Source organism: Bubalus bubalis, chromosome 2 (assembly GCF_019923935.1).
Source record: "Bubalus bubalis isolate 160015118507 breed Murrah chromosome 2, NDDB_SH_1, whole genome shotgun sequence".
Classification (NCBI taxonomy): domain Eukaryota; kingdom Metazoa; phylum Chordata; class Mammalia; order Artiodactyla; family Bovidae; genus Bubalus; species Bubalus bubalis.
This window is the reverse complement of record NC_059158.1, coordinates 178998071-179019546: the sequence shown is the minus strand read 5'-3', so window position 1 is coordinate 179019546 and position 21476 is coordinate 178998071.

Below are 21476 nucleotides of genomic sequence, written 5' to 3'. Positions count from 1 at the left end.
AAGGATACTGGAGTGGGTTGCCATGCTCTTCTCCAGGGCATCTTACCGAACCAGGGATCAAACCCAGGTCTCCTGCATTGGCAGGTGGATTCTTTACAGTCTGAGCCACAGGGAAAGTCAAGTAAAGATGTTATATAAACAAATATGCATTGGAGCTGGAAACTATCATGACAGCTGTTGTCAGAGGCAGAGAGGGAAAAGACACAGACTTGGAAATCAGACACTACCTTTCTGTTACTAGCCGTATGTCTTTCATGAGTTTCCTAACCTCTCAAATCTATAGCTTCCCACATGTATAAAATAGAGATGATAAGTGACTCTGCTGCTGCTGCTAAGTCGCTTCAGTCGTGTGCGACTCTGTGTGACCCCATAGACGGCAGCCCACCAGGCTCCCCCGTCCCTAGGATTCTCCAGGCAAGAACACTGGAGTGGGTTGCCATTTCCTTCTCCAATGCATGAAAGTGAAAAGTGAAAGTGAAGTCGCTCAGTCATGTCCGACTCTTAGCGACCCCATGGACTGCAGCCTACCAGGCTCCTCCATCCATGGGATTTTCCAGGCAAGAGTACTGGAGGGGGGTGCCATTGCCTTCTCTGGATAAGTGACTCAGAACACCTCAAAGATGAAATGAGATATTGCGTGTAGAAATGCACAGCAGAATCGACATGGCACGGATGCACCATCAGTACATCCTTGTGAGGAAACTACCTGAGGGCAAGAAGAAGGAAAGGGTCGGGAGAATAACCTTCCCAGCTCACGAGACCATAGATGATCGCCGCTCCCGTCAGTCAGAATGGAGAGCTCCCCTAATACATCACAGGAGTACATCCATCAGGAAGCAAGGCCAAATCAGTCCTAGGCGAAAGGGTATTCTGGATCTAGCAAGCTTAAAAGTATGTCTTGAAAGGGTAATATTTTTTTTCCCTAAGAAACTTCATCAAATTCCAGTCCTCAATAATGTAAAGTTCCAACCATACAATTAAAAGGTATTAGGGCTTCTTCTTCTTTTTTTTTTTCAAACAGGAAAAAAGTATTTAATACTTTAACAAAATGCAAAATAAAAGTAACCAAGTTACAAAACGTAAATTCCTTTGGTTCAATAATCACACCACTATTTTATCTTCCAGTGGCTACAGACATCATCCCTTCAAAGTGAAGTCAGACTGTTTCCCTCATATGAAGACATGGTGCGAAAACAATCACGTAGCCCACTGCTCAGCGAAACTGCTGACAACCCATAGGAGACAGAGCTGTCAGGGAGGAAAAGGGGGAGCAGGTTGGTCTGAAGTGAAAAGGGAGACTCTACACATGCAGAACAGGTCAGGGGGTGGTGGGGGGCTGTGTGCTGGGTCACTGTGGTAGGAATCATACCCCTGTACAAGCCACATGAGGCTGAGGACCTTGGTACTAGGCGGGGCTTCCTTGGTGGTCCAGTGATTAAGAATCCGCCTTACAAAGCAGGAGACACAGGTTCAGTCCCTGGTAGGGGAAGATCCCACATACCTCAGAACAAGTAAGCCCCGGTGTCACAACTCCTGAGCCTGCACTCCCTAGAGCCTGTGCTCTGTAGCAAGAGAAGCCCGTGCACCGCAGCTAGAGAGCAGCCTCTGCTAGCCACAACTAGAGAAAGCCTACATGCAGCAATGAAGACCCAGTGCAGCCAAAAATAAATAAATAAATAATGATGGTAAATAAGTTTTAAAAAAGCATTAGGCGTGTAAAACAGGAACCAGTATAAGCAGACCTCAGAAATAAAGCAGATAGAGTAGTATACAAGGATTTCAAACACACTTGGCATGTATATTTGAAGGCAGAGGGAAGCATGAGAATGGGAAGGAGAGAAGGAATGGAATATGTATATTTGAAAATGAACTTTGAAAGATATAGTTACTGAGATTAAAAAATACACAGAAATTAGACATTATAGATGACTAGCGACCTTGAAGACAAATCAGCATAAGCTAGACAAAATGAAGCAGCAAGAAAAAAAATAATGAAAGCAAAACAAAATGCACAGAGCATTGGTGAGCCATGAGACATCAAGTGGCCCATGTATTAATATAATTGGGGTTCCAGAAGAAGAGAAACTTTGGGGGATGATGGGTATTTTCATGGGTTTGGTACATATATCAGAATTCACCAAACTATATACTTAAATGTATATTATTTTACACCAGTAAAGTCATTTAAATTTTTTAAAAAACTGATGCCTAGGGTCCATCTCATATTAAGTGAGAATTTCAGTAGGCAGGGCCTTCCCACTAGTATTTTTAATATATTATTAATCCTAATGTGAAAATAGGATAAAAATGTTGCAATTGAAAGAGCACTGGTCAGGCTTTGGGATAGGAAACAAGGTCAAAGGGTAGTATCTTTCAGATTCACTTATCTCCTACCAGCCAGCAGCATAAGCCCCATTTCAGCACCCCACCCTGTCTTTGCCCTCAGACTCCTCCTACCTCATGGTAGAACTTAACTGTTTTCTGAGAAACAGACGAGATAAATCACTATTCCATATTTTACTCTAGGAGAAGGCTACTTAAACAGGAATCCAACAAAGAACTCCAGCATTGTCAACCAATTCCCTAGAACTGTAAGCAAAATTTTATGTATGTATACATTTTTCCAAGCTGATGGTTTGTAAACTTTAACAGATTCTTAAAGAGGTCCAAAAGACTAAGAATCACTATTCTAGTTGCAGAAGGAACCACTGCAGGAGAACTCTGGATAATAAAAGGAAAAGAATGGACACTACAGTGTTTGGAAAGCTGAGTCAGAGACAATGCAGGCTGGAGTTGCCTGGTTGTCTCCGGAGAAGCAGCCATTCCTCTGCAGGCCTGCGTGTCAGAACACAGCTACCTGTGTCTGCAGGTGCTCGGGTCCTTCTCCAGCTGGCTCACAAACCAAGCAGCCTGCTCCAGAGACTTGACTCATGCCCTGCCTTTTCCATTTTAGCAGACAGGGATCCTGAAGCTGATGAGAGATGCATTGGCAGGCAGTGACTAGAGGAGGACACTTGGTCCTTCCATTCCTTCCAAAAGGAATGCCCATGTGTGGAGGCTACAGTGGTCTGTGAAGACACATTCTTTTCTTTTTTTTAATAACTATTTATTTATTTTAGCCTGTGCTGTGTCTTCGTGCTGCACGGGCCTTTCTCGTAGCTCAGTTGGTAAAGAATCCGCCTGCAATGCAGGAGACCTGGGTTCGATTCCTGGGTCAGGAAGATCCCCTGGAGAAGGAAATGGCAACCCACTCCAGGATTCTTGCCTGGAGGATCCCATGGGCAGAGGGGCCTGGCGGGCTACACTGCATGGGGTCACAAGAGTCGGACACGACTTAACGACTAAACCACCAGCAGCAGCAAGGGGGGGCTACTCTCTGTTGCAGCGCGTGGGCTCCCATTGCCATGGCTCCCCTTGTCGCAGAGCACAACTCTGAGATGTGTCGCCTTCAGTGGTTAAGGTGCGTGGGCTCAGTAGTCGCAGTCCCCTAGAGTTCTCTAGAGCAGGCTCAGTAGTTGCGGTGTGGGCTCAATCGCTCTGCAGAATGTGGGATCTTCCTGGACCAGGGGTCAAATCGGTGTCTCCTGCATTGGCAGGCAGATTCTTTACCACTGAGCCATCCAGACACTTTCTTTAAGGTAGCTTGCTCACCTGTCTTTCAACTCTTTGAGCTGTTGTAGGTCCCCAGAACAGAAAGCTCTATTGCCCTCCTTGACATGGCACAAGGAAAATTGCCTCTTGAGAAAATTAGCCCTACTGTGTGCCAGGCACTTTGTTAGATACTTTAAAATACTGTTTTATTTATGGGAATCCTCTTCCAGTTTACAGATGAGATGTAGGCAACAGTGACACACTCTATGAGAGAGAATAGTAATAACCCTTAAAACGCATCAGGCAGTTACAATGAGCCAGGCTCTGCTTTAAGTTGCTTCAGGGGCAACTTGTGATTGTCACATATGATCTGTCATATGACTGACACATATGCTCTCCCACAACCCTGCAACATAGGTACTGTTCTTTACCAAACCAGAGGCACAGAGAGGGTATCATCTGCCCAAGGTCCACAGTTCAGGATCTGATGCCAATCAACTAATGATGAATACAGTTAGTTCAGACCCAGGTTATCTTGACCTGACAGCCACGATCTTAATCACTACACTGTACAAACTGAGGAAGCCCATAATTGAGGAGAGATCATGGAGATGCTGAGATGGACCATTGCTGGGACTGTGTGTCAGGAAAAAAAGGTTAGATGAATATAATGAGATCAGTTTATGAAGGGTCTTTGAAGACAGACAGAAGAATATGACCTTATGATCAAAGCTAAAAAACTAATGTCTTGGCACTTCCCTGGTGGCCCAGTGGTTAAGAGTCCACCTTGTAATGCAGGGAACACGGATTCAAGCCCTGGTTGGGGAACTATGATCCCACATGCCACAGAGCAACTAAGCCCACAGGCTCTGGAGCCTGCCCATCAGAACTGGAGATTCTATGCGCTACAACTAGAGAATCTGTGCACCGCAACAAAAGATCTTGCATGAAGCAACTAAGATTGGACCCAGACAAATAAATAGTTTTTAAAAAACTTCAGTTCAGTCACTCAGTCGTGTCCAGCTCTTTGCGACCCCATGGACCACAGCACTCCAGGCCTCCCTGTCCATCACCAACTCCCAGAGTTTACCCAAATTCATGTCCATTGAGTCAGTGATGCCATCCAACCATCTCATCCTCTGTCGTCCCCTTCTCCTCCTGTCCTCAATCTTGCCCAGGTCTTTTCAAATGAGTCAGTTCTTTACATCAGGTAGCCAAAGTATTGGAGTTTCAGCTTCAACATCAGTCCTTCTAATGAACAACCAGGACTGATCTCCTTTAGGATGGACTGGTTGGATCTCCTTGCAGTCCAAGGGACTCTCAAGAGTCTTCTCCAACACCATAGTTCAAAAGCATCAATTCTTTGGCACTCAGCTTTATTCGTAGTCCGACACTAGTTTAAAAAACTAATGTCTTTTTATTCCACCTCGCCACACTATAACATGCAGAGGTTCTTAATATAGAATCCATGGATGGACAATGGAGATTTCAACCTCCCCCCGAAACTTTAGTGTATCAGTGTACATGTTTGTGGGGACAGGGTCTAGCGCTCTCATTGGATTTTTAAAGAACTCCATGTCTTTCAGAGATTCCTAGCAAAGGTTCTTGATCTTTGGAGGGCGAATACCAATGTTTTAAGTTCCTGTTCAGCCCCAGTGTTGATGTAACCTCGAGTAAAACTCAGCCTGTCTAGGTTAGCTGTGCAAATTAAATTACATACTGACATTATAATTCATAATATATATTTCATACTATATAAAACTCATAACATTAAAATGTATAAAAGACTATAAAATGTCAGAAAACAAATGTGAGTTACAATGAAAACCACATTGTAACTTTTTTTTTTAGCAATACAGTGAATTGTGTACCTGAGTAACCCTCCTGATGAAAACTTTAAAACATTGCATAAAGGGGTATTTAAAAATTGATTTTTATGGTGTTGCTGAGCTGCTATGAAAGCAAGTGAGCGAAGTCGTTCAGTTGCGTTCGACTCTTTGCAACCCCATGGACTGTAGCCTACCGGGCTCCACCATCCATAGGATTTTCCAGGCAAGGGTACTGGAGTGGGTTGCCATTTCCTTCTCCAGGGGATCTTCCCAATCCAGGGATCGAACCCGGGTCTTCCACGTTGCAGACAGACACTTTACCACCTAAGCCACCAGGGAAACCAGGAATATGCCAAGCCCCCAAATGAAGTGAAACCAGGAACTGTGGAGAGGGGAAAGTAAATGCCCAAATTGTCCTTAACCCTCAGAATGCCTGTCAAACCCTGGGGACCATAATGTCCTCCTTTCCTATCTGGAAAAGATATATGGGAGACAGGAAGTAACTGCAAGGGCCCTCCCAGATGGAATTCTAATAGGCAATCCTGCACTGCAGACAGAATCTTTACTGTCTGAGCCACCATGGAAGCCTCTATGCTGTTGTTGTTCAGTCGCCCAGTCATGTCTGACTCTTTGTGACCCCATGGACTGTAGCACACCAGGCCTCCCTGTCCCTCACCATCTCCCGGAGTTTGCCCAAGTTAATATTCCTTGCATCAGTGATGCTGTCCAGCCATCTCATCCTCTGATGCCCTCTTCTCCTTCTGCCCTCAATCATTCCCAACATCAGGGACTTTTCCAATGAGTTGTCTGTTCACATCAGATGACCAAAATACTGGTGCTTCAGCTTCAGCATCAGTCCTTCCAGTAAATATGCAGTGTTGATCTCCCTTAAGATTCACTGGTTTGATCTCCTTGCTGTCCAAGGGACTTTCAGGAGTCTGCTAGAGGAGACTCCTGAAATATAATACAGTTCAAAGGCATCATTTTTTTGGCATTCTGCCTTCTCTACAGTCCAGCTCTCACAACCGTACATGACCATTGGGAAGACCATAGTCTTGACTATATGGAAACCCCTATAGGAAATCCCAAAGGATTATAATTACAATGCAAGAGTCAATGCAAAGTAAACCCTGACACTCAGAAGAGAGGAGATATGTAAGTTTCTGGTATCAACTCTGACCCAGGGAAGAGGAGAAAATAAAAATTCTCCTTTAGAAATTCATAATTTACAAATCAGTTTTCTTATAAAATTGAAGTCAAATCACATAACTTTTATAATCCTAAAACACTCAAGTGGAGAATTTAATTTAAAAGGGTGTGGGCTGATGGTACCAGCACATTATTGACAGAAATAAATGCACATAGTCTATGAAGGAACTAAATTTCAACACAGGCCTCAATTCTCACAAATTTCTAGGCAATTTGGGCAGCTCAGGGTAAAAAAAAAAAAAGTTGCCAAACACATGAGGTAACAAGGCACCATAATGGAGAGCAAGTAGAACTGAGATGTGGTGGAAACAGATCTTCAAAGATATTGGAAGTACCAGACACACAATATAAAATAAACTTGTTTACTGTATTCAAAGAAATAAAAAAGAAACTTGATACTGTGTGAGAACTAGTATATTTGAAGAAAGAATCAACTTTCTTTCAACTTTCTAGAAATGTAAAAATATGTTAATTGAAATAAAAATTCAGTAGATAATAGGTTAGAATTGCTGTTGTTGCTGCTCAGTCAGTCAGTCCTGTCCAACTCTTTACGACCCCATGGACTGCAGCTCGCCAGGTTTCCTTGTCCTTCACCATCTCCCAGAGCTTGCTCAAACTCATGTCCATTGAGTCAGGGATGCCATCTAACCATCTCATCATCCTCTGTTGTCCCCATCTCCTTCCTTCTATCTTTCTAAGCATCAGGGTCTTTTCCAATGAGTTGGCTCCTCGAATCAGGTGGCTGAAGTATTGGAGCTTCAGTTTCAGCATCAGTCCTTCTAATGAATATTCAGGATTGATTTCCTTTAGGACTGACTGGTTTGATCTCCTTGCAGTCCAAGGGACTCTCAAGAGTCTTCTCCAATGCCAGAGTTCAAAAATATCAATTATTCAACATTCAGCCTTCTTTATGGTCCAACTCTCACATCCATACATGACTACTGGAAAAACCAGAGCTTTGACTGGACAGACCTTTGTCAGCAAAGTAATATCTCTGCTTTTTAATATGCTGTCTAGGTTTGTCATAACTTTTCCTCCAAGGAGCAAGCATCTTTTAATTTCATGGCTGCAGTCACCATCTGCTCTGATTTTGAAGCCCCCCAAAATAAAGGCTGTAACTGTTTCCATTGTTTCCCCATCTATTTGCCATGAAGTGATGGGACCAGATGACCTTCTTAGTTGTTTGAATATTGAGTTTTAAGCCAGCTTTTTCACTCTCCTCTTTCACCTTCATCAAGAGGCTCTTTAGTTCTTCTTCAATTTCTGCCATAAGGGTGATATCATCTGCTTATCTGAGGTTATTGATATTTCTCCCAGCAATCTTGATTCCAGCTTGTGCTTCATCCAGCCTGGCATTTTGCACGATGTACTCTGCATATAAGTTAAATAAGCAGGGTGACAGTATACAACCGTGATGTACTCTTTTCCCAATTTTGAACCAGTCCCTTGTTCCATGTCCAGTTCTAACTGTTGCTTCTTGACCTGCATACAGGTTTCCAGGAGGCAGATAAGGTGATCTGGTATTCCCATCTTGAAGAATTTTCCAGTTTGTGGTGATAATCAAAGGCTTTAGCATAGTCAGTGAAGCAGAAGTAGATGTTTTTCTGGAGTTCTCATGCTTTTTCGATAATCCAACATATGTTGGCAATTTGATCTCCGGTTCCTCTGCCTTTTCTAAATCCAGCTTGAACATCTGGAAGTTCTCAGTTCAAGTACTGTTGAAGCCTGGCTTGGAGAATTTTGAGCATGACCTTGCTAGTATGTGAAATGAGTGCAATTGTGTGGTAGTTCAAACATTCTTTGGCATTTCCTTTCTTTGGGATTAGAATGAAAATTGATTTTTTCCAGTCCTGTAGCCACTGCTGAGTTTTCCATAGTTGCTGGCATACTGAGTGCAGCACTTTCACAGCATCATCCTTTAGGATTTGAAATAGCTCAGCTGGAATTTGATCACCTCCTCTAGCTTTTTTCATAGTGATGCTTCCTAAAGGCCTCTTGACTTCGCACTCCAAGATGTCTGGCTCTATCTTAGAATTGCTGCGATAACCATTACAAGAGTCTACAACCTCCAAAGAAATAGAGGCGAGGGTTAGGGAGATCAATCCAAAAAAACAATGTTTAAAAAAAAAACAACACAGAGGGGGAAAGTACAACAAATATAGTGCATATTACAAGATGAGAGAAATAAATAAAAATATATCAATCTCAGTGAATGAGCTAAATTTTCCAATTCAAAGTTGAAGGATATCACACCAAATAAAAGAACAAAAGCCAGCATTGTTCTTTTTACAAAAGACAGATCTAAAACATATGAACACAGACTGACAAAGTTTGGAAAAAGGAATACTAGGCAAAAAATAAATAGGAAAAAATAAATATAATAAGATGAAAACCAACACTAGAGATAAAGAGGGTCACTACAGGATGATAAAGTTCAGTTCACCACAGAGAGAAAGCACATTTATAAGTTGGTATGATCTAATAATACAGCCTCAAAGTACTACAGGGAGAGATGGACAAATCCATCATCTCACAGTGGAATATTTTAACACAAATTGTGAAATTTGTAATAGTAATTGATAGGTCAAATAAACAAAACTTCAGTAAGGACATGGAGATTTAAAGATACAGTTAATAAGCTCTATATGTTCCAGTCATCTCTATGTCCCCACTGTCTAGCCCTACTTCACTGTTTTAATTGCCGTAGAATTAAATAAACCATCTCTTAAGCTCATGCTTGTCACACAGAAAGTGCTTACTAGATGTTAGTGATAGCAGCAGCTTATTGTGTAACTTTGGTCAAGCCACTCAACCTGTGAGCCTCAGCTACCACTTCAAAAAGTGGCCATAATAATAAATTATTTTCCCAAGTTTCTTTGCAAACGGAATGAGCATAATGTTCATGAAATATGGAGGAAAACATAAATGAAGGAATCATTGCTCTCACCAGTTAACTGGTATTACAAAGCACCAAGTGTCAAGATAAATAACATCAGGGCACTCACCAGGTAGAGCAGCAGTGCTAAGGATGTCCAAAGGGTGCCCGGTTATGCTAAGCAGTGGTGTGCACCCTTGGGCTATTGGAGCTGGGAGCAAGGCTGGCAGATGGAGGCCAATCAGGAAAGCTTCTAAAAGGGCGAAGGCTGCCCTCTGGTGGATATTGTGGTTCAGTCACTTAGTCCTTGAAAGCTGGTGTCCACCACAAACCACCCAGAGCCCTCAAATTCACTGCCCTGTACACTTCAAGGAGCAGCTCCTTCAGGAATCCTCTGGCCCTCTTCCTGAGGGAATTCAGTAAGGAATGGTAGTGGGAAGAGCCACAGCTCCCACCACTGCAGCATCTCTGGTGATCTCCCACCTCCTCTATCCATGCCACATTCCCCTCAAGCCTCAGCGACCATGCTGTGGCTCAGTTGGTGGCATAATCCAGACCCTCAGGATGCCTGAGCCCCTGGTCACCGTGCCCTTCTCAAGCCAGGGTTATCTTTGTTGTTGTTATTACTGTTGTTGTTCAGCTGTTCAGTCGTGTCCAACTCTTTGCGACCCCATGGACTGCAGCACGCAAGGTTTCCCTGTCCTTCACCATCTCCCAGAGTTTGCTCAAACTCATATCCATTGAGTTGGTGATACCATCCAACCATCTCATCCTCTGCCACCCCCTTCCCCTCCTGCTCTCAATCTTTCCCAGCATCAGGGTCTTTTCCAATGAGTCAGCTCTTCAAATCAGGTGGCCAAAGTATTGGAGCTTTAGCATCAGTCCTTCCAATGAATATTCAGGGACCTTACCCAGCCATTTACAGCTGCAGCTGGGCTGGGGACTACCAAGAAGCAGCCCAGTAACTGTGGATCATCTGGGATCCACAGTTACTCCTCCGTGCCCCCATGGAGCAGCCTATTCTCAATCAGGTTGAACACTCCTGCCAGGATAGTAAGCTGGCTTCTTGACTTCTGGTCCCTGGATACAAGAAAACCAAAGCACCGAGAAAAACAGACATAGGTTAGCATTCAGTGTAACTTTTTGGGCAAAAGTGTGCCCCTTTTGAGAACCAGGACCCTTAACCCTGCAGAGTGGCCAAGCTGGTAAGCAGGAGGTCTCCAGGGGATTATCAGAGTAAGGGAAAGTGGAGTCACTCATGCTTCACCCCCGCAGTTCCTGTATGCCTGTATTCTTCCTTATGAGGACATAGCACCATGAAGGTCTTTGATTCAACCCATGCTTTGGCACCCCTGGAGAAGGAAATGGTAACCCACTCCAGGATTCTTGCCTGGAAAATTCCAAAGACAGAGGAACCTGGTGGGCTACAGTCCATGGGGTTGCAAAGAGTCTGCCACGACTAAGCACATCAGCACACGCTTTGGAGCAAGTACTGCCCGTCAGAGTTCCATTTGGGCTAGAACTACTTTATACCCTCACCTCTCTCAATCACTAGATGTGGGCCACCCCCCAAGAGGATGTGACCTTGGGGAGGGGGACTCCCAGCAGCCGAGACAGACCTGAAGGAGGTGACAGCCATAGGCGTCAACTAACTGCAACTAACTGGCCGGGGGCAGTGAGCCCTTCCCCAAGGGCGCATTGTGAGTAAAGGACTCAGATTATCCACATGTCCCTTCCCCCTCCCCCACCAACCCACACACTTTTTTCCTTAAACTTGCTGTCCCCACGGTCCCAAGATGATAGACTAGTTCTAAGAATCACATCCAGAGAAGCAAAAGGGCCTTTTCCTCCAATGTCTCCTTTAGAGTGAGGAAGCCCTTCCGAGGACCCTTCATCAGACTTCCCTTCTTGTGTCACTGACCAGAAGGAAACTGCATGGTTCTGGAAGGGCTTCTAGGGCCTAAAATTCATATCACTCTGGTCCCAAGCCATCCTCTCAAGAAACTCTCTGGTCCCCTTCACAGTCCCTCCAGGGTCTCTTCAAAATTCTTTCATGAAATGAATGTATTGAGCACCCATTGGGCACTGCTACTGTTCCAAGTGTTTGGGATATATCAGTGAACCGGAGATTCCAGCCTTCATTGAACTTACATTCGAGTGTGTGTGTGTGTGTGGCAGGGGGTGGTGGGGGTGGTGGTGGATATTTATGAGCATAAACAAGTAAATTATTCAGTATGTTAGAATATGTTAAGTTTTTTTAAAAGTCAAGAAGAAGCAATGAAAAAGTGCAGTGCTGTGTTCATTCTTAAGCTGTGTCCAACTCTTGCAACCCCATGGACTGTAGCTCACCAGGCTCCTCTGTCCATGAGATTTTCCAGGCAAGAATACTGGAGTGGATTGACATTTTCTCCTCCAGGGGATCTTCCCCACTCAAGGATCAAACCCAAGCCTCCTGCATTGGCAGGTGGATTCTTTACCACTGAGCTGCCTGGGAAGTCCCAAAGGAAAGTAGAGCAGAGTAAAAATGATCAATATGTACACCCGACTATATGTAAAACAAATAACCAACAAGGACCTACTGTATGGGCTTCCCTGGTGGTTCAGAAGGTAAAGCATCTGCCTGCAATATGGGAGACCTGGGCCTGACCCCCAGATCGGGAAGATCCTCCGGAAAAGGAAATGGCAACCCACCCCAGTACTCTTGCCTGAAAATATTCCATGGACGGAGGAGCCTGGTGGCTACAGTCCATGGGATCGCAAAGAGTTGCACACGACTGAGCGACTTCACTTCTCACCTACTGTATAGCATAGGGAACTCAATACTCTGTCATGACCTATGTAGGAAAAGAATCTAAAAGAGAGTGGATATGTGTATAGCAGATTCACTTTGCTGTACAGCAGAAACTAACATACCATTGTAAATCAACTATACTCAAATAAAAATTAATTTTCAAAAAAGGATTGGGAATGCTGCAGAAAGGGGCTGACTGACTTAGTAAACTTAGTAAAGGTCAGGGGAGGTCTCACTGGGTGAGATATCAATAAAGTCCTAAAGGAAGTGAAAGAGGCATCAAAGCGGAGACCTAGAGAAAGGGCATTCCAGGCAGAGGGTCAAAGGCCCTGAGGTGGATGTAGTCAGTGTGTTCAAGGAACAGGCCAGAGGCCACAAGTACCTTGGGCAAACTGAGTGAGAGGGAAAAGAGTAGAACATCGGGTCAGAGAGCCAGCAGGGCCAGGCCATGGAAAGCCTTGCAAGTCAGTGAGGACTCTGGCTTTCTCTCGAGTGAAATGAGGAGACTTTTTTTCTGGGATTTGAGCAGATAAAGTGACAGGATTGACTTAGGTTTTTAAAGGACTGATCAAACTGTTATGCTGAGAGCAAACTATTAGGGATGAGGTTAGAAGAAGGGGGAGAAGGCAATGGCACCCCACTCCAGTACTCTTGCATGGAAAATCCCATGGATGGAGGAGCCTGGTAGGCTGCAGTCCATGGGGTCGCTAAGAGTCGGACACAACTGAGTGACTTCACTTTCACTTTTCACTTTCATGCATTGGAGAAGAAAATGGCAACCCACTCCAGTGTTCTTGCCTGGAGAATCCCAGGGACGGGAGAGCCTGGTGGGCTGCCGTCTATGGGGTCGCACAGGGTCGGACATGACTAAAGTGAGTTAGCAGTAGAAGGGAGACTTAGGGACTTCCCTGGTGGTCTAGTGGTTAAGACTTTGCCTTCCAAGGCAGGAGGTGTGGGTTCGATCCCTAGTTGGGAAGCTAAGATCCCACATACCTCTCAGCCAAAAAATCAGAACTTAAGACAGCAGCGTATTCAATAAAGATTTTTTAAATGGTCCACATTAAAAAAAAAATCTTTTAAAAAAGAAGAAAAAAAAGGGAGACTTACAGACTATTGCAATAATCCAACTAAGAGATGGTGATAGCATGGACCAGGGTGGTCAGAGTGGAGGAAGATAGAAGTGATTAAATCTGGAGAGTTTCCATGGTGGTCCAGCGGCTAGGACTCCACGCTCCCAATGCAGGTGGCCAGTTTCAATCCCTGGTCAGGGAACTAGACCCCACAATGTCGCAACTATGACCCAGCATAGTCAAATATATAATTTTTAAAAAAAGGATTAAATCTCATGTCTTCTGACGATGGAGCCAGCAGATGTTGCTGATAAATGAAACATGGAATGTCAGAGAGAGAGAGAGAGAGAGAGATGTCCAAAATTACTCCAAGGTTTTGGCCTGATCAATTAATTGGAAGGACACAGGGATAGAGAGGGATCGACTGAGAAAGGCAGTAGTGAGAGAGATATGGGGGAACAGGAGATAGATCAGTAGTTTAGTTTTGCACACGTTGATTCTTGGGTTACCAGATATTAGCATCCATTCAGAGTTCAGTAATTCCTAAAAGGTCTGGCTTTTCCCATCCCCCTTTCTTGGAGGAAGATTCCCAGCATACATTTGTGGCAGTGCCACGAAGTCCTCCCTGAAGGGACCTGGCCTCCTAGGACTTCAGGCCTGTGAACTGGCTTAGACGCGGAAATTAGCTGACAGGTTGAGATGCTCCATTGTGACAATTTAAGTTAGGCTTCTGGCCATAAGACATAGCTTTGTTGTCAGTTGTTGTTTTCCTGTTATGTAACTCTATCATATTTATTAAGTTGCTTATCTGTTTCATTCCTAGAGACACTGTGATCAAAGATTGCTACAAGCCAAAAGATTCTAATTATCACTTCATCCTGCCACAGGGAACAGTTCAGCCACTTTTCCGGTGTTCCTCTAGGATCCTGTCATCTCCAGTGAAGTCAGGGAGCCCATTTCAGGGGCACCTCTTTCAATATCCAAACCACAGAGGACATCCACCACAACACTTTTCAAGGTTACTGATGCTGCTGTCTCTCATGCTTATCTCAACACCTTGGTGAAAAACTACCCTCTGAGTGCCCTTGGGAATGTCCTTGGTGGGAATAGGGAATATGTGCAATTTCATGTGCTAAATCTTCTCCAACCTTCCTATCTTTTTTTTTTCTTTCTTTTTTTCCTATCTTTTTAATATATATATTTTTTATTTGTTTACTTGACTGTGCTGGAGTTGTATCACACCAGATCTTGGCTCTTCATTTCAGCATGCAGGACCTCTCCTTTTCAGTTGGGTCATGTGGGATTTAATTCTCCCACTGGGGAGGGAATCCAGGCCCTCTGCGTTGGGAGCACAGAGTCTTAGCCACTGGACCACCAGGAACGTCCCAACATTCCTATCTTTTTAGACATCAGACACATTCACCAGGTAAATGCTGATATCTTAGCCTCACTGAATACAGGTCACGTTGAGTACTAGGTTCAGTCAACTGAATAAGCTAACTATGAGAGCTATTTTCAGCTGCAAGAGATAACATGTTAAACCTAAAATCTCCAGCAAGGGCACTCAGAGCAGCAAAGTCAGCCTGAACTAATACTGCAGTCTTTCCTACCTGACTCCACCCCAGCTCTACTCAGATTCTCCAAGGGTGGAACCTGGTGTTGGTCTTGTTAACAAGCACCCCAGGGAGTTCCCTAGTGGTCCAGTGGTTAGGACTAGGCACCTTCACTGCCAAGGGCCAAGGGTTCAATCCCTGGTTGGGGAACTAAAATCCCCCAAGCTGCCCAACATGGTCAAAAAAAAAAAAAAAAAACACACACACACACACAAGAATTTCAGGTAAACTTCATGGACCAAACTAGAATCCACCCTAGGAATAGTTTTGGGGAACCAATGGTCTAATCTATTTTCCTCCTTTTAACACATCAGAACCTAAGGCCAGAGAGAGGAAGTGACTTGCTCCGGACCAAAAATGAGTTCATGTCCAAGTCAAGACCATAACTCTGGCCTCCTGACTCTTTATGGGAATTTCTGCTGCTCTTCTAGGTCAGCTTTACCACAAACCTGGAGGGATATGGTCAGCACACCTGAGAAGTTAGGGTGGAGATGGGTCAGAATGGTGGGCAAACCAAGGCTGCACGTATTCAACGCTACAGGCACCGTGAGGAAGGGACCTAGTTTGGGAGAGAATGATGGGTTTCCTTCTGGTTGATTTTGTTTGTAAGTGACAAAAAATCAACCCCACCAAAAAAAAAAAGATAAATGTACTGGCTTACACAGTGTAAAGCCCATATGTAGGTTTGCTTTAGACATGACAAGATACGGAGGCTCCGCTCATCAAGGTTGGTTTTCACTATCTCTGATCTCTGTTAACTCTGTCCTCGGTTAGACTGTCCTCTCAGGGATCTGTCTCCCCAGGTTTGTGCATAGCAGAGAAGAGAGGGAAGCTTTGTTTCAGCCATCGAAGCAAAAGTCCCTCAGCTATAATCAAATTAAATGAAGTGCTGTAAGCCAGAGAGATGTGATAGATTTTTTGACCCAGACCTAGGTCAAGGGCCCCTCTGAGTCATGGTACCCCACTCTAGAAGCACAAGGACTGAGAGTGGGAGAAAAAGTGGCCAAGATCAGGGCAAGAGTACCAGGAGAAAGATGAGTAACTGCTGAAAGGCAAAAAGTACAGATGTTCCCAGACCTAGGAACAATGGGGAACCTGACAATGGCCATGGAGAAGGTAACAGTTATAATCCAGTGGTGATATTAAGGTGTTGGCTATAATGCTATGGTGATGTGAGAGGTGGTGTTTATAATGTCCACCTCTTGGCGTGTCTGCCCAGCCTTCAAACTCCACCTTCTCTGGGAATTGCCCTCCTAACATATAAAAGTGTAGGTCCTAGACTTCCCTGGTGGTCCAGTGGTTAAGAATCTGCCTGCCAATGTAGGGGACACAGGTACGATCCCTGGATCAAGAGGATCCTACATTTTGTGGAGCAACTAAGCTCATGTGTCATAACCACTGAGCCTGCGCTCTAGAAACTGGGAGCCGCAACTTCTGAGCCCATGTGCTGCAACTACTGAAGCTCGCACATGTGAAGCCTGTGCTCAGCAACAGGAGAAGCCATTGCACTGAAAAACCCACACACGGCAACAGAGAGTAAGCTCTCACCGCGACTAGAGAAAGCCTGCTCAGCAACGGAGACCCAGCACAGCCAAAACTAAACTAATACATATTTTTAAATAAAAATAAATAAATAAAAGCATATGTTAACATCAGGGCTTCCCCAGTGGCTCAGCGGTAAAGAATCTGCCTACAATGAGGGAGCCACAGGAGACGTGGGTTTGATCTCTGGGGTCGGGAAGATCCCCTGGAGAAGGGCATGGGTACCCACTCCTGTAGTCTTGCCTGGAGAATCCCATGGAGAGAGGAGACTGGCGGGCTACACAGTCCATAGTGTTGCAAAGAGTCGGAAAGGACTGAAGTGACTTAGCATGGCTCGGAATGTTAATATCAAGTATGTTCACTGTGATACAGGACCTCCGTGACCATAGCTCAGTGCCACCGTTACAAGTGGTCAGAGATGCTCCTGCCCATTAGGGGGTCCTTGATATCAAAAGTACCCCAAAAGTCATTTATTAAGGACCACATGGGCATCTGCCACTTGGGACCCAGTGCTCCGTGCTGCACAGAGTAAGGCATAACCCTCAACATCTGCTCACACCTAACTGCACTTGGCCCCAGGGAAATAAACGCTCTTCTCCACATTTCCTGCCTCTCCTCCAAACAAAAGACGGTTGCATCCCAGTGCCGGTAGGTTTGCACTGCTGCTGAAATTGCTGACAGCCACTGCTTGGAGTGTGGGGGAAGACTGGCGAAAGCCCGTAGGTAAGAGAAAATACAAATTAATTAGCTTGTCAAATCCTTCCTCTGAGAGCACATTAATGCACAGATTCGTGCGTAAGGGGGTATTGTTTCTGAGCAAGGGCTCAGCATCCATTTTCTTGCTTCACTTCGTGTTTCAGCGGGTAGCATGGTGTCTGCAATAGTAGCATATGATGGCTGAGGAACATTCTGCAATGTTAAACAATACATTCAGCACTTAAATTTGTAAACGCAGGCAAGACATTACATGCAAGAAGCCTGGTGCCAATTCTATACTGTTATGAATCTAGACATTGCTGTATGAGATGGTAACAATTGTGATGCGAGAGACAGGGATTTATATAATGCCATTACAATAGATTGTAATATGTTCTATGCTAATGGTAATTTATTATATATACACCATTTAAATGCACATGTTATGTAACATTTTAGCTCATCTGTGAATTTAAGTACTGTTTTAAGAATTTAATTTTTAAAAAAAAGAATTTTTTTCAATTCTAATTGCTACTACCTCCGCACATCAAAGTTTCCCCAAATTGAAATTTTAAAAAACCAAAAAAAAAAAAGAAAGACTGAAATTAAAAAAAAAAAGACTGTCTAATTAGGCATTACTATCCGTAGAATACAATTATATGAAATTTTTATTATTTAATTAAATTGATCATTTAATTGTGTTGATCATTGAGCAACACAATTGATCATTTTGCTGAAATCAAAGCAAGAAAAATAGGTTTTATGGAATGAAGATATAATAATATATGAATTATCACATCTTTGTTTTTTCACTCATCTAATATTGCTGCCCCTTTAACAAAACACCTGTACATCCTTAATGATAATTAGATACAGTCATCTTTGGTACTTTGCTGAGGTTCTCTGTATAAAAAAGCAAAACAAAACAAAACATTTTTCAGAGTGTCTTTATGAAGGTGTATTTGTCGAAGTAGGAGGATAGATCTGTCACTGCTTTCTGGGAGAAGCCCCTGATTCCCTTCCACATGTTCCTCTATTTCCCTTAGTGGAGACTGAATGCTTTTTGTTCCTGGTGCTCAGTCTAAAGGTGAGAACAGTGGTGGAAGGTGGAATGCTGGAGATAGGGGTAACGATGATGACCAAGGAGTAGGAGGTGAGTAAGGCTGGAGCAGCATGCAGTCGGGGCCTCCCTCCTTCCAGTCCTGGCTCAGAGTCCTGAAGATGAAGTCCTGTCCAACCAACAGATAAACGAAGTAGGCGGACAGGCGAGCAGGGAGGGCCGACTTGCCCGACCCGAGGGGTAGAGTCGAGGCAGGCAGGGCGGCTCAGCCGGTCAGAGCCGGCTCCGGAGTCCCAACTCGACCCTCTGCAAGCCGCGTGACGCTAGGTGAGCCGCTCGGCCCCCTTTCTGCCTCGGCTTCCTCACTGACTTCACGCAGGGTTTTGTAAGGAGTAGGTGAGGTACCACTGAGAGTCAGACCCGGAGCCGAGAGCTTAGAACAGAGCAATCGCTCAGTTTGGCTTTTGTTCTTCCAACTCTAGGTTGTCAGTTCCTGACAGCAGATATCCGATTTGCTTCCCGTGGTTCACTGGCGTCTTGTAGGTGCTCCGGGGGGAAAACGTTTAAGGACACCTCCCTCGGAGGGAGGGGGCGCGGGCGCCGGGCTATTGTTGCGGCCGAGATTCTTTCCCAAACGGAAAGCCCTGAATTAGGGGACAGCGGCTCTAATCTCTGTGGGGCTCGCCCGCTGCCGGCGGAGGCGGGGCGGGGGCGGGGGATAGGGGGGCCCCTTCTGGGGGTGCTGGGGTGTCACAGACGCCAGCCTGAGCCCCGCCCTCTCTCCCTGAACCCTCCACGTTTGATCGAACCCCGTGCCCTGCTCTGAGCCCCCCACCTCTTCTCTGACCGCCCCCCCTTCTCTCACTGAGCCTGCCTTTGATCCGTGTCACCATTGTCTCACAGCCTCTCGCATCCTATCCCCAACAGAAATCCCCTCCAGACCCCAAATCGATACCCTTCCTCTTTGAAAGCTTCCCACCTCACTCCAGGGGCAGAGCAAATGCTGCACCCCCTCCCATGGCCCCTGCTTTGTTCATCTTCTGTTACATCAGGCTGCTCTGCCCAGAAGCTGTGATCAGTCCTTCACACCTCTGTTCACACCCCACCCCACCCCACCCCCCTGCAGCAGGCCGAGCTCCCGGAAAGCAAAAGCCAGGTCTGACCCATCTGCAGAACCCTGAGCAGAGGGCAGTGTTCAAAACGACTTGTTGAAAGTGGCTGAGAGTGAAGCTAAGGGATTAGGGGGAAAAAAGAAGAGAGAGATTTGGGCCAGAGGTGTCAGCTAGGTGCTGGAGGACAAGACCCAAGAGGTCAAGACTCCTGCCATTTACCAGCACCTGAGGCCCCAGTGCTTTTCTCAGGCACCACTTCTTCATGCCACACTGAAAGCTGGGGTTTTTTTCCATTTACACAGAAAGGAACTCAGAGAGGTTAAGTTCTTACTTCAGGCAACACAGCCAGTGAGGGATGGGCCAGGTTTAGAATCAAAGGCACCGACACACATTTCTGCCCTGGGACAGTGTGGATCTGGGGTTAAAGGTGGACCTGAAGGGTCTCCTGATTCCCAACACTCGCTGGAGCTGTGCCCCCACCCTCCCACCACCCTCTCCTGGAAGGAGCCAGTTCTGACTCAGGCCCATTCCCATCTGTCCTCATCCTCGGGGTGATCCGGGAAGGAGCTCAGAGTCAGGAAGGAAACGTCCCTCAGATTTGGCCTCCCCCTCAACCTAGGCCCTGGCTCTGGGGCCGGAAGGAATCACTTTAGGGCTCTCCCAGGGGACCCATGACCAGAAAGAGAGGCGATCCGGTTCAAGTCAAGTGTGGCCAAGACACAGGCAGGGCAGGCAGCTGGAGCCCCACCTCATGATGTCCACCCCCCACCTCTTAGAGGGCTGACTCTTTCAAGGGCTCTCTCACTCACAAACCCAATCCTGTCTGACCTTGACATCATGACTCTGCTCTCCAGGATCCTGACCTCCTGGGATAGACTACTGTCACCTCTCAGACTGGGAGCTCCTGAGAGCAGGCTCTTTGACCAAGCCCCATCCAGACCCATGGGGGCAGGGCTGTGTCTCCCCTCTCAGACTGGGGGCTCCCAGGGCTTGGACTGTGTCTCCCCAACTCTTGACCACTCCTGAGGGGAGATGGGCTCACTTCCACTCACCCTCGTCAGATTGGGGGCCACTCCAGGGCAGCGACCAGCATTGACTCTGAAGACCCCTCTTTCCGTAACCTGGTGTCTGTCCAGGGCTGAGAAGGAGGCCCCTTGCCTGCCCTTCTTCCCAACCAGGATGCTCCTTTAAGACCAAAAGGATGGGGGTTGTATAAGAGTCAGACACAACAGCCCCATCCTCCCCCTCCTTCACAGGCCAGGTTTCCTGCCATTGACAGCATCCCAGCTGGGCTCTGCCCGGCCTCATGCTTAACCCCTTCAGGGCCAGATCTCAGGGCTACTGAGCACCCCAACCTTCATCCATAAAACTGGGAGAATGAAAGTCCCTATTTCATTGGGTGGTTTTGAGGATTAAATGTGTTAATCATTGTGTGAAGTACTTAGAACAGTGCTTAGCATATATCAGTCTCTTAATACACATTAACTAGTATTCCTCATTGTGTGAACTTGATAAGTCATTTCACCTGAGTCTCATTCTTTTCAGCAGTCCAATGGAGAAAATAATAAACCTGCTTCTGAAACGTAGTCCTGGGGATGAATTCTGATCATGTACATTAGAGCATTTTGTAGAGTGCTGTAACAACACAATATGGATGGACAAAAAAAAAAAAATACTCCCTTTAACTAGGTAATAAAATCCGTTACCAGGAGATGGGCCTTGTAGTTTTCAGACTTATTACCTTACTTGCCAGGCTGAGGGTGCAGTGGAAAGAGTGGATTTGGGGTTGGAATTAGGTAACCCCCAATCCTGTTTCCTTGCCTATCAAGTAGGGTGGGCACCCCTGCTAGGTCTGCTGTTTAGGGTTTTTGTGGGGGACAAAGGAGATCAGAGAACAAAGGCATGAACATGCTTTGCAAACATTAAAAAGTGCTAGAAGGGAGGGAAAGAGATTTGTGAAGAGTGGGGAGGGGTGCAGGGACCCCTTGGCAGGGGCATTAGTCTTGGGGCTCTGGGTGCTGCAGAGTCTGCCCAGTGGGGAGAGAGGAGGAGGTGCACTCCTGGAACCAGCGTTGTGGGGACAGGACT